Source organism: Panulirus ornatus, chromosome 12 (assembly GCF_036320965.1).
Source record: "Panulirus ornatus isolate Po-2019 chromosome 12, ASM3632096v1, whole genome shotgun sequence".
Taxonomy (NCBI): domain Eukaryota; kingdom Metazoa; phylum Arthropoda; class Malacostraca; order Decapoda; family Palinuridae; genus Panulirus; species Panulirus ornatus.
The window spans coordinates 40,716,324-40,729,290 of NC_092235.1; positions in this window are offsets into that span (position 1 = coordinate 40,716,324).

Genomic DNA, 12,967 nt, shown 5'->3' on the forward strand with positions numbered 1-12,967 from the left:
TACCAGATCGTATACCTTGGAGAAATCTACAAATGTAACAATTTCTTTTCCTCCTGGCTGTATCCGTAAGTAATCGTAATATTACAATAATCGTAATATTACAATAACGTAAGGGTAAGAGAGATGTGTGGAAATAAAAAGAGCGTGGTTGAGAGAGCAGAAGACGGTGTTTTGAAATGGTTTGGGTACATGGAGAGAATGAGTTAGGAAAGATTGACCAAGAGGATATATGTGTCGGAGGTGGAGGGAACGAGGAGAAGTGGGAGACCAAATTGGAGGTGGAAAGATGGAGTGAAAAAGATTTTGTGTGATCGGGGCTTGAACATGCAGGAGGGTAAAAGGAGGGCAAGGAATAGAGTGAATTGGATCGATGTGGTATACCGGGGTTGACGTGCTGTCAGTGGATTGAATCAGGGCATGTGAAGCGTCTGGGGTAAACCATGGAAAGCTCTTTAGGTATGTATATTTGCGTGTGTGGACGTATGTATATACATGTGTATGGGGGTGGGTTGGGCCATTTCTTTCGTCTGTTTCCTTGCGCTACCTCGCAAACGCGGGAGACAGCGACAAAGCAAAAAAAAAAAAAAAGAAATATATATATATATATATATATATATATATATATATATATGTATATCATACTAAACGCCGTCTTCCGCATTAGCAAAGCAGCGCAAGGAAACAGTCGAAAGAATGTCCCAACCAACCCACATACACATGAAATTCATAAACGCCCACACACGCACATATACATACCTATACATTTCAACGTATGCATACTTATACATACACAGACGTATACATATATACACATGTACATATTCATACTTGTTGCCTTCATCCATTTATGTCGCCACCTCGCCACACATGAATTATCACCCCCCCCCCTGTGTAGCGCTAGGAAAAGACAAAAATGCCATATTCTTTTACAGTCAATCTCTAGCTGCTATGTGTAATGCATTGCAACCATAGCTCCCTTTCCACATCCAAGCCCTACAAAACTTTCCATGTTTCACCACAGACGCTTCACACGCCCTGGTTTGATCCATTGGCGGTATGTCAACCCCGGTAACCACATCGTTCTAATTCACTCTCTTCCTTGCACGCCTTTCACCTCACATCTATTTCTTATACTTAATCGCGTCTTCCGCCTCAGCGAGGTAGCGCAAGAAAACAGACAAGGAATAGCCCAACCCACCCACGCACACATGTATATTCATAAACGCCCATACACGCATATATACATACATATACATTTCAACGAATACGTGTAAGTGCACAGACATATACATATATACTCATGTACATATTCATACTTGCTGCCTTTATCCATTTCAGTCGCAACTCCGCCACACATGAAATAGCATCCCCCCCCCCCACACACACACACATACACACACACACACCACCACCATCACGATCGAGGTAGCGCTGGGAAAAGACAAAGTTCATACTCGTTCTCAAGCTGTCATGAATAATGCACCGAAACCACAGCTCCCTTTCCATATTCCTTGCACGCCTTTCACCCTCCTATATGTTCAGGCCCCGATCGCTCAAAATCTTTTTCTCTCCATCCTTCCACCTCCAATTTGGTCTCCTACTTCTTGTTTCATACACCTCTGAAACATATATTCTCTTTGTCAATCTTTCTTCACTCATTCTCTACATGTGTCCAAACCATTTCAACACACCCTCTTCTGTGCTCTCAACCACACCCTTTTTATGACCATACGTCTCTCTTATCCTATCATTAATAACTCGACAACCACCTCACACCACATATTGTCCTCAAACATTTCATTTCCAACACATCCACCCTCCGCAAAATCCTATCTAATGCCCATGCCTCGCAGCCATATGACATTGTTGGGACCACTGTTCCTTCAAACATACCCATTTTTGCTCTCCGATATAACGTTCTCGCCTTCCACATATACTTCAACGCTCCCAGAACCTTTGCCCTCATCCCCAACCCTGTGACTCACTTCCGCTTCCATGGTTTCATCCGTTGCTAAGTACACTCCCAGATATGTAAAACACTTCACCTCCTTCAGTCCTTATTCATTCAAACTTACCTCCCAATTAACTAGTCCCTCAACCCTACTGAACTTAATAATCTTGCTCTTATTCACATTTACTCTCTACTTTCTTCTTTCATACACTTTACCAAACTCAGTCACCAACTTCTGCAGTTTCTCACCCGAATCAGCCACCTGCGCTGTATCATCGGCGAACTACAACCGACTCACTTCCCAAGCCCTCTCATACAGAACAGACTGCATACTTGCCCCTCTCTCCAAAACTCTTGCATTCCCCTCCCAAACAACCCCATCCATAAACAAATTAAACAACCATGGAGACATCACACACCTTTGCCGCAAACCGACATTCACTGGGAATCAATCACTTTTAAGGGAGAATAAAACGATGTTTTGGAAGGAGGTAAATAATGTGGGTAAGACATAAGAACGAATGGGAACATCGGTGAAGGGGGCAAATGGCGTGGTAATAACAAGTAGTGATGGAGTGAGAAGATGGAGTGAGTATTTTGAAGGTTTGTTGAATGTGTGTAATGATAAAGTGGCAAAGATAGGGTGTTTTGGTCAAGGTGGTGTGCAAAGTGAGAGGGTCAGGGAGAATGGTTTGGTAAATGGAGAAGGGGTAGTGAAAGCATTGCGGAAGATGAAAGCCGGCAAGGCGGCGGGTTTGGGTGGTATTGCAGTGGAATATATAAAAAACGGGGGGGGGGGATGACTATGTTGTTGATTGGTTGGTAAGGATAATCAATGTATATATGGATCTTAGTGAAGTGCATGAGGATTGGCGGAATGCATGCGTAGTGCCGTTGTACAGAGGCAAAGGGGATAAAAGTGAGTGCTCAAATTACAGAGATATAAGTTTGTTGAGTATTCCTGGTAAATTCTATGGAAGATTATTGATTAAAAGGGTAAAGACATGTATAGAGCATCTTACTGGGGAAGAGCATTGTGTTTCCAGAAGTGGTAGAGAATGTGTGGATCAGTGTTTGGTTTGAAGAATGTTTGTGAGAATTACTTAGAAAAAAAGATGGATTTATATGTACTATTTATGGATCTGGAGAAGGCATGTGATAGGGTTGACAGAGATGCTTTGTGGAAGGTTTAAAATGTATATGGTGTGGTAGGCAAGTTGCTTTAAGCAATGAAATTTTTTTTACCAAGGATGTAAGGCATGTGTGCCAGTAGGAAGATAGGAAAGTGATTGGTTCCCAGTTTATATCGGTTTGTGCATAGGAGCGTGATGTCTACATGGCTGTTTAATTTGTTTATGGATGGGGCTGTTGGAAGGTGAAAGCAAGATTTTATATATATATATATATATATATATATATATATATATACATATATATATATATATATATATATATATATATATATATATATATATATATATATATATATATATATATATATATATATATATATATATATATATATATATATATATATAATGCATGCGTACAGTTGATAGAGATGCTCTGTGGAAGGTATTAAGAATATATGGTGTGGGAAGCAAGTTGCTAGAAGCAGTGAAGTTTTTATCATGGATGTAAGGCATGTGTACGTGTAGGGAGACAGGAAAGTGATTGGTTCTCAGTGAATGTAGGTTTGCGGCAAGGGTGTGTGATGTCTCCATGGTTCTTAAATTTGTTTATGGTTGGGGTTGTTAGGGAGGTGATGAAAGAGTTTTGGAAAGAGGAGCAAGTATGCATATATATATATATATATATATATATATATATGGCTGATATAGGGTGTTTTGGTCGAGGTGGTGTGCAAAGTGAGAGGGTTATGGAAAATGATTTGGTAAACAGAGAAGAGGTAGTGAAAGCTTTGCGGAAGATGAAAGCCGGCAAGGCAGCAGGTTTGGATGGTATTGCAGTGGAATTTATTAAAAAAGGGGGTGACTGTATTGTTGACTGGTTGGTAAGGTTATTTAATGTATGTATGACTCATGGTGAGGTGCCTGAGGATTGGCGGAATGCGTGCATAGTGCCATTGTACAAAGGCAAAGGGGATAAGAGTGAGTGCTCAAATTACAGAGGTATAAGTTTGTTGAGTATTCCTGGTAAATTATATGGGAGAGTATTGATTGAGAGGGTGAAGGCATGTACAGAGCATCAGATTGGGGAAGAGCAGTGTGGTTTCAGAAGTGGTAGAGGATGTGTGGATCAGGTGTTTGCTTTGAAGAATGTATGTGAGAAATACTTAGAAAAGCAAATGGATTTGTATGTAGCATTTATGGATCTGGAGAAGGCATACGATAGAGTTGATAGAGATGCTCTGTGGAAGGTATTAAGAATATATGGTGTGGGAGGAAAGTTGTTAGAAGCAGGGGCAGGGGTGTGTGATGTCTCCATGGTTGTTTAATTTGTTTATGGATGGGGTTGTTAGGGAGGTGAATGCAAGAGTTTTGGAAAGAGGGGCAAGTATGAAGTCTGTTGGGGATGAGAGAGCTTGGGAAGTGAGTCAGTTGTTGTTCGCTGATGATACAGCGCTGGTGGCTGATTCATGTGAGAAACTGCAGAAGCTGGTGACTGAGTTTGGAAAAGTGTGTGGAAGAAGAAAGTTTCGTCTGTTATATATATATATATATATATATATATATATATATATATATATATATATATATATATATATTATTTTTTTTTATTATACTTTGTCGCTGTCTCCCGCGTTTGCGAGGTAGCGCAAGGAAACAGAAGAAAGAAATGGCCCAACCCCCCCCATACACATGTATATACATACGTCCACACACGCAAATATATATACCTACACAGCTTTCCATAGCTTACCCCAGACGCTTCACATGCCTTGATTCAATCCACTGACAGCACGTCAACCCCGGTATACCACATAGCTCCAATTCACTCTATTCCTTGCCCTCCTTTCACCCTCCTGCATGTTCAGGCCCCGATCACACAAAATCTTTTTCACTCCATCTTTCCACCTCAATTTGGTCTCCCTCTTCTCCTTGTTCCCTCCACCTCCGACACATATATCCTCTTGGTCAATCTTTCCTCACTCATCCTCTCCATGTGCCCAAACCACTTCAAAACACCCTCTTCTGCTCTCTCAACCACGCTCTTTTTATTTCCACACATCTCTCTTACCCTTACGTTACTCACTCGATCACACCACCTCACACCACACATTGTCCTCAAACATCTCATTTCCAGCACATCCATCCTCCTGCGCACAACTCTATCCATAGCCCACGCCTCGCAAACATACAACATTGTTGGAACCACTATTCCTTCAAACATACCCATTTTTGCTTTCCGAGATAATGTTCTCGACTTCCACACATTCTTCAAGGCTCCCAGAATTTTCGCCCCCTCCCCCACCCTATGATCCACTTCCGCTTCCATGGTTCCATCCGCTGCCAGATCCACTCCCAGATATCTAAAACACTTCACTTCCTCCAGTTTTTCTCCATTCAAACTCACCTCCCAATTGACTTGACCCTCAACCCTACTGTACCTAATAACCTTGCTCTTATTCACATTTACTCTTAACTTTCTTCTTCCACACACTTTACCAAACTCAGTCACCAGCTTCTGCAGTTTCTCACATGAATCAGCCACCAGCGCTGTATCATCAGCGAACAACAACTGACTCACTTCCCAAGCTCTCTCATCCCCAACAGACTTCATACTTGCCCCTCTTTCCAAAACTCTTGCATTTACCTCCCTAACAACCCCATCCATAAACAAATTAAACAACCATGGAGACATCACACACCCCTGCCGCAAACCTACATTCACTGAGAACCAATCACTTTCCTCTCTTCCTACACGTACACATGCCTTACATGCTCGATAAAAACTTTTCACTGCTTCTAACAACTTTCCTCCCACACCATATATTCTTAATACCTTCCACAGAGCATCTCTATCAACTCTATCATATGCCTTCTCCAGATCCATAAATGCTACATACAAATCCATTTGCTTTTCTAAGTATTTCTCACATACATTCTTCAAAGCAAACACCTGATCCACACATCCTCTACCACTTCTGAAACCACACTGCTCTTCCCCAATCTGATGCTCTGTACATGCCTTCACCCTCTCAATCAATACCCTCCCATATAATTTACCAGGAATACTCAACAAACTTATACCTCTGTAATTTGAGCACTCACTCTTATATATATATTATCCCTGGGGATAGGGGAGAAAGAATACTTCCCACGTATTCCCTGCGTGTCGTAGAAGGCTACTAAAAGGGGAGGGAGCGGGGGGCAGGAAATCCTCCCCTCTCGCTTTTTTCTTTTCTTTTATAATTTTCCAAAAGAGGGAACAGAGAAGGGGCCAGGTGAGGATATTTCCTCAAAGGCCCAGTCCTCTGTTCTCAATGTTACCTCTCTAATGCGGGAAATGGCAATAGTATGAAAGAAAAATGAAATATATCTATCTATCTATCTATCTATCTATCTATCTATCTATCTATCTATCTATCTATATATCTATATATATATATATATATATATATATATATATATATATATATATATATATATATAAATCTATTCTGTATATTATACTTTGTCGGCTGTCTCCGGAGTTAGCGAGGTAGCGCAAGAAAACAGACGAAAGAATGGCCCAACCCACCAGCATACACATGTATAAACATACAAGTCCACACACGCACATGTACATACCTATACATTTCAACGTATATATATATATATATATATATATATATATATATATATATATATATATATATATATATATATATATATATATATAATATATATATATATATATATATATATATATATATATATATATATATGTATATATATATATATATATATATATATACATACATATATATATATATATATATATATATATATATATATATATATATATATATATATATATATATATATATATATATATATATTATCTATTTTTTTATTGATTTTGCTTTGTCGCTGTCTCCCGCGTTTGCGAGGTAGCGCAAGGAAACAGACTAAAGAAATGGCCCAACCCACCCCCATACACAATGTATATACATACACGTCCACACACGCAAATATACATACCTATACATCTCAATGTACACGTATATATACACACTCAGACACATACATATATACCCATGCACACAATTCACACTGTCTGCCTTTATTCATTCCCATCGCCACCTCGCCACACATGGAATACCATCCCCCTCCCCCCTCATGTGTGCGAGGTAACACTAGGAAAAGACAACAAAGGGCCCATTCGTTCACACTCAGTCTCTAGGTGTCATACAATAAAGCCCGAAACCACAGCTCCCTTTCCACATCCAGGCCCCAAACAACTTTCCATGCTTTACCCCAGACGCTTCACATGCCCTGATTCAATCCACTGACAGCACGTCAACCCCGGTATACCACATCGATCCAATTCACTCTATTCCTTGCCCTCCTTTCACCCCCCTGCATGTTCAGGCCCCGATCACACAAAATCTTTTTCACTCCATCTTTCCACCTCCAATTTGGTCCCCCACTTCTCCTCGTTCCCTCCACCTAGCCCACCATAGCCCACGCCCCGCAACCATACAACATTGTTGGAACCAGTGTTCCTTCAAACATACCCATTTTTGCTTTCCGAGATAATGTTCTCGACTTCCACACATTCTTCAAGGCTCCCAGGATTTTCGCCCCCTCCCCCCACCCTATGATCCACTTCCGCTTAAATGGTTCCATCCTCTGCCAGATCCACTCCCAGATATCTGAAACACTTTACTTCCTCCAGTTTTTCTCCATTCAAACTTACCTCCCAATTGACTTGACCCGCAACCCTACTGTACCTAATTACCTTGTTCTTATTCACATTTACTCTTAACTTTCTTCTTTCACACACTTTACCAAACTAAGTCACCAGCTTCTGCAGTTTCTTACATGAATCAGCCACCAGCGCTGTATCATCAGCGAACAACAACTGACTCACTTCCCAAGCTCTCTCATCCCCAACAGACTTCATACTTGCCCCTCTTTCCAAAACTATTGCATTCACCTCCCTAACAACCCCGTCCATAAACAAATTGAACAACCATGGAGACATCACACACCCCTACCGCAAACCTACATTCACTGAGAACCAATCACTTTCCTCTCTTCCTACACGTACACATGCCTTACATGCTCGATAAAAACTTTTCACTGCTTCTAACAACTTTCCTCCCACACCATATATTCTTAATACCTTCCACAGAGCATCTCTATCAACTCTATCATATGCCTTCTCCAGATCCATAAATGCTACATACAAATCTATTTGCTTTTCTAAGTATTTCTCACATACATTCTTCAAAGCAAACACGTGATCCGCACATCCTCTACCACTTCTGAAACCACACTGCTCTTCCCCAATCTGATGCTCTGTACATGCCTTCACCGTCTCAATCAATATCCACCCATATAATTTACCAGGAATACTCAACAAACTTATACCTCTGTAATTTGAGCACTCACTCTTATCCCCTTTGCCTTTGTACAATGGCACTATGCACGCATTCCGCCAATCCTCAGGCACCTCACCATGAGTCATACATACATTAAATAACCTTACCAACCAGTCAACAATACAGTCACCCCCTTTTTTAATAAATTCCACTGCAATACCATCCAAACCTGCTGCCTTGCCGGCTTTCATCTTCCGCAAAGCTTTTACTACCTCTTCTCTGTTTACCAAATCATTTTCCCTAACCCTCTCACTTTGCACACCACCTCGACCAAAACACCCTATATCTGCCACTCTATCATCAAACACATTCAACAAACCTTCAAAATACTCACTTCATCTCCTTCTCACATCACCACTACTTGTTATCACCTCCCCATTTGCGCCCTTCACTGAAGTTCCCATTTGCTCCCTTGTCTTACGCACTTTATTTACATCCTTCCAGAACATCTTTTAATTCTCCCTAAAATTTAATGATACTCTCTCACCCCAACTCTCATTTGCCCTTTTTTTCACCTCTTGCACCTTTCTCTTGACCTCCTGTCTCCTTCTTTTATACATCTCCCACTCAATTTCATTTTTTCCATGCAAAAATCGTCCAAATTCCTCTCTCTTCTCTTTCACTAATACTCTTACTTCTTCATCCCACCACTCACTACCCTTTCTAATCAACCCACCTCCCACTCTTCTCATGCCACAAGCATCTTTTGCGCAATCCATCACTGATTCCCTAAATACATCCCATTCCTCCCCCACTCCTCTTACTTCCATTGTTCTCACCTTTTTCCATTCTGTACTCAGTCTCTCCTGGTACTTCCTCACACAAGTCTCCTTCCCAAGCTCACTTACTCTCACCACCCTCTTCACCCCAACATTCACTCTTCTTTTCTGAAAACCCATACAAATCTTCACCTTAGCCTTTACAAGATAATGATCAGACATCCCTCCAGTTGCACCTCTCAGCACATTAACATCCAAAAGTCTCTCTTTCGCGCGCCTGTCAATTAACACGTAATCCAATAACGCTCTCTGGCCATCTCTCCTACTTACATAAGTATACTTATGTATATCTCGCTTTTTAAACCAGGTATTCCCAATCATCAGTCCTTTTTCAGCACATAAATCTACAAGCTCTTCACCATTTCCAGTTACAACACTGAACACCCCATGTATACCAATTATTCCCTCAACTGCCACATTACTCACCTTTGCATTCAAATCACCCATCACTATAACCCGGTCTCGTGCATCAAAACCACTAACACACTCATTCAGCTGCTCCCAAAACACGTGCCTCTCATGATCTTTCTTCTCATGCCCAGGTGCATATGCACCAATATTCACCCATCTCTCTCCATCAACTTTCAGTTTTACCCATATTAATCGAGAATTTACTTTCTTACATTCTATCACATACTCATACAACTCCTGTTTCAGGAGTACTGATACTCCTTCCCTTGCTCTTGTCCTCTCACTAGCCACTGACTTTACTCCCAAGACATTCCCAAACCATTCTTCCCCTTTACCCTTGAGCTTCGTTTCACTCAGAGCCAAAACATCCATGTTCCTTACCTCAAACATACTACCTATCTCTCCTTTTTTCACCTCTTGGTTACATCCACACACATTTAGACACCCCAATCTGAGTCTACGAGGAGGATGAGTACTCCCCGCGTGACTCCTTCTGTTTCCCATTTTTTAGAAATTTAAAATACAAGTAGGGGAGGATTTCTGGCCCCCCCGCTCCCTTCCCCTCTAGTCGCCTTCTACGACACTTGAGGAATGCGTGGGAAGTATTCTTTCACCCCTATCCCCAGGGATATATATATATATATATTATATATATATATATATATATATATATATATATATATATATATATATCCCTGGGGATAGTGGAGAAAGAATACTTCCCACGTATTCCCTGCGTGTCGTAGAAGGCGACTAAAAGGGGAGGGAGCGGGGGCTGGAAATCCTCCCCTCTCACTTTTTTTTTTAATTTTTCCAAAAGAGGGAACAGAGAAGGGGCCCAGGTGAGGATATTCCCTCAATGGCCCAGTCCTCTGTTCTCAACGCTACCTCGCTAATGCGGGAAATGGCGAATAGTATGAAAGTAAAAGAAAGAATATATATATATATATGTATATATATATATATATATATATATATATATATATATATATATATATATATATATATATATATATATATATATATATATATATATATATATATATATATATATATATATATATATATACATCAAATCTCTTATGATTGTTCGAAGTTTCCCGCGTATCCAAGAAAGCACCATGATCAGACTTAACATATGCTGCCTCCGGATCCTATATGTCCCAAACAAATTTTAATTTTTCTCTAATTATGTATTACACACATTTTTGAAAGAAAACACCTGCACCACTCATCCTCTATCACTCCTTAAACCACATAACTTTTACCCAATCTAATGCTCTGTGCCTGCAGCCACTCTTTCAATATCCATTGTTCCATACATCTTTTCAGGCACACTAAAGAAACTTATACCTGTGTATTTCGATCGCTCACCTTTGTACCCCTTGCTTTTTTTTTTACATTGGCACGATACATGCCTTTAGCCATTCTTCATACCTCACCATGAGTCATGCATACATTAGAACTAATATAACAATCAACAACACAGTCGCTCCCTTTCTGAAGATTTTCAACTGCAATACCGTCTACTCCCCCTGCCGCTTTGCCACATTTCATCTTACACATGGCTTTTACACCTCCTCTATCTTTAATAACCTATTTGCCACGACTCTCTCACCTTGCATACTTTCGTGACGCCAGCACCTCACATCACAACCTTATCATCAGTCATAGCCAACATTCCTTCGGAGTATCTAATCCAGCTCCTTTTCATCTTTTTCTATTACCATTTTCCCATTTGCCTTCTCCATATCTACTCTTTTCATTCTTGTTCGCCGTTTCCCGTGGTAGTAAGACAGCGCCAGGAACAGACGAAGAATTGAGCTTATATCAACTCTGTACCTGTCATGTGTAATGCATCGAAACCACAGTCCCAATCGAAAATCACGTCCAACAGACCTTTCCGTAGTTTCCGCTGATCGCCTTATATGCCTTGGTTCTGTTTGTTGAGAGCACGACAGCCCACTGTATACTACATAGACTCTAATTCAATCAGTCCCGTGCAAGCCATTCGTCTCCGGTTCCATCAGGTCACAAGTGCGCCAAACCTTTTTCACTCTTTCGATCCATCTCCGGTTCGGTCGCTCTCTTTTTTCTTAACCCTCCACTTCTGACATTTATAGCCCTCTCCAAACCCATTACTTCTATATATCCGAACGATTTCAGCTCACCCTCTTTAGCTTTCATAACCATATTGTTCTTATTTCCACACTAAATCATTTGGATGATATCGAAAATGAACACTTATATTACCATAGTAACCAGAGGCTATGCCATGATGCTTGGCAAGAAGTTGGATAAAAAGGATGCATTGAAGTCCTGTTCTTGTGTCGGGTAGTGGATGGTTGAAACGGACTAAAGAAGAACACGGACAATGGCGGAAGCAGTCGACAAAGAATTGAAAGGTTGATTAATAGAAAGTAAAGTTCAATGAAGTAAAACTCACCTTCCTGTAGAAATGCGTAATCACACACACACACACACACACACACACACACACACACACACACACACACACACACACACACACACACACACACACACACACACACACACACACAGTTATTCTCAAGTAGAAACCACATTTTCAGTACCCATTGTAAAAAATAAAATACAGCTACACCTTTCCCGAGAAAAAGTGTATATACGCAGAGGTAAGTAGATAATTTGTAAAAAAGGAGACGGGGCTACTCAGGCATGGTGGTGTACGAGCCACAATGTACCCCTGAGGAACCGGGACCTCTATTTGTGTATTACATTTTTATGTGATTTGTGGCATCGGCCTTCCCGCCCTGGGGCTGCTAATGTGACCCTCGGTATTTCCGTCCCACTGACTACGGAAGGTAGAAATGCTCGTGTGTTTTTTTTTTCTTTCCATACCTAATGGCCTTCCCTGGTCTAGCATCTCTCTCTCTCTCTCTCTCTCTCTCTCTCTCTCTCTCTCTCTCTCTCTCTCTCTCTCTCTCTCTCTCTCTCTCTCTCTCTCTCTCTCTCTCTCTCTCACTCCTTTCTTTTCATACACATTACCAATTTCCCACTTCAGCAAGTATCTTCAAGAACATATGACTCAGCCGTAGAGGGAGAATCCTCACTTGGCCCGCTTCTCTGTTCCTTCTTTTGGAAAAGTAAAACTGGAGGGGAGAATATCCAGCCACCGACCCCCATCCCTTATTGTCGCCTTCTTCGACACAGGAAATACGTGGGCAGTATCTTTTCTCTCCTATCCCCGTATATATATATATATATATATATATATATATATATATATATATA